We start from the raw sequence: 2,176 nt of genomic DNA on the forward strand, positions 1-2,176 counted from the left end.
CTAATTTTTTCCTATTGGAATTTTTTTCTTATTAACATAAAGGCATTAATTATATATTTTGGATGCTCTTTTGTGGGTTTTATTATTGTAATATCCTTCACTGTCTTTTGTATCTCTACAAAAAAGGGCCTTAGGCCCTGCTTCGCTGAGAAGACAGACGTCTGTTCTGATTGCTCCATTCCCATGACATGTGAGCTGTTAAATATTTTGAAAGTTGCCTCTTATGCTCATATGCCAGTGCTAACTTAACACCAAGGGTGGAATGTTAATCTGAGTGGTTTCTCAACAGGGGTGCAGAGAGCTCAGAAAGAGGCGATCAGCTCTGGGGTTCAAGTAGGGAGTCAGGAGATCTGAGCTGTAGCCAAGGAGATTGGAGCCAGCACCCACCTCTGACAATCCCCACTCGAAACCCTGCAGCCCACCATGCTCCTCCCCTTGGAGTTCCCATGGGCACCTCGACCACACGTTTCAGACTTTAAATGCTAAGTCTGCTCTCTTCCCGCCTCCCCTAATTGGTGGAACAGTGTCTCCAACCATCTTGTCCCCTACAGTAGGAAATTCAGAATTATCCTAGACTCCATCTTACCTTTATTATTGCTTACCAAGATCTGTCAATTCTATGTCATTAAAAAGAAAAAAATCTCTTGAATATGACTTTTTCCCAGCCCGATTACCCCAACTCCTACATTTTTGAATAGTTTCCTAATCAGTCTCTTGGCCTCCAGCCTCTTTTGCTTCTCCAGCCCCTCCCCTGCACCGCTACCAGCATTAGCAGTCCCACCTGGCCCATCAGCCTACTCTGTTTCCTCATCTGTGGAGGGGAGTATATGGGAGCCATCTGCCTTGGCAGGAGAGAGTATTTTGTCACTGATGCTGCTGAGAACGGTGCGAATATAAAGCAGATTGACTTTGAGTTGGTTTTATTATTGTGTTTAAATTCCCTATAGACAAATATATCCCTTTTTGCCTGCACCTGGCCAGCTGTCATCCCCTTCTCCTTGGCATGACACTGGAGACATGATCTGCCTCATAGAGCTGCTGCGAAGGTTAAATGAAACAATACTCCCTGGGAACTTAGCCCAGGCCCCTGCACATGGTGAGTGTTCAGTCAATGTTAATAGTTATTAGCAATAACGTTATTATTGGTTCCTTATCTCCTCCATGATTCCTGTTTCTGCAAAGCCTTTTGTGCCTGGCCTCAGTCACTCCCTTCCACCCTCCTGAACCCAGTACTCTAGGTAGCACACTGTTTTCTCTGCTTTCACCACACCAAGTTTTTCCATGTCCCCCAGCCTTTGCAAGTGCCCTTCACTCAGCTTGGAATGTCCTCCTTCTTCTCTGCAGATTCGTCATCTAAGATCCAGCTCGCAGTCATGCTTTCTGTGACATCTTTCTCATATTATCCAGGCAAAAAGAACGCCTCCTCCCGCTGTGCACCCAGGGCCCGCTGCTCCTATCTCCTCTTTAAGGCCAGCCTGGGCTGGAGCTCCTGGAAGGGAGAGACTGTATGTGCTCATCTTGGTGATCAAGTCTGTAACCACAGTCACCAAAAGTGTGCCATAATACCGGTTCAATACTTGTGGAGGTTTTGCTTGTTTGGTTTGGTTTTACTGGACGGAATGAACAAATGAATGAAAATGGTTTTGACTTCATCCTAGACCTAGCAAAAAGTTTGGGTAGTGACGGTTTTGGTCATTCGGGGCAAGCTGATATTGGGCTCTTCTTTCCATGCCCCAAGAAAAATATTCCCAAGTAATAGAGAACCTGTCACCCTAAGGAACTGAACTCAGCAACTAAAGGAAAGACTATATCTAAGAGCAGGGAGAGCGTGAAGCAGGTTAACTCTGTCTTCGCAGCTGTCCCTGAGAGGGCGCTGTTCCCAAATCAAACCTCCAGTGGCCGGGAATGAAATACCAGACCGTTCCCACCGGGTTCAGCATCCCTCCCTTTCCAGGCAGCAAGCGGTCGCGGGTCCCTGGTGGGGCGACTGCCCATAAACATGGCGGCGCCCTGCTCAGCTTCTCCCCGCCGGGGCCGCAGGGCCACGCCAGCCTTGCCAGTACTCGGGGACTTCCTCCGCGAGCCGGCTTCCTGCACGGCTGGCATTAAAACAGGCGCCTGGGGCTGCGGGCTGCGGCTGCAGATGCTGAGCTGTCCGCTGGCTGGGCAGCGCCCC

Source organism: Physeter macrocephalus, unplaced genomic scaffold (genome assembly GCF_002837175.3).
Source record: "Physeter macrocephalus isolate SW-GA unplaced genomic scaffold, ASM283717v5 random_609, whole genome shotgun sequence".
NCBI lineage: Eukaryota > Metazoa > Chordata > Mammalia > Artiodactyla > Physeteridae > Physeter > Physeter macrocephalus.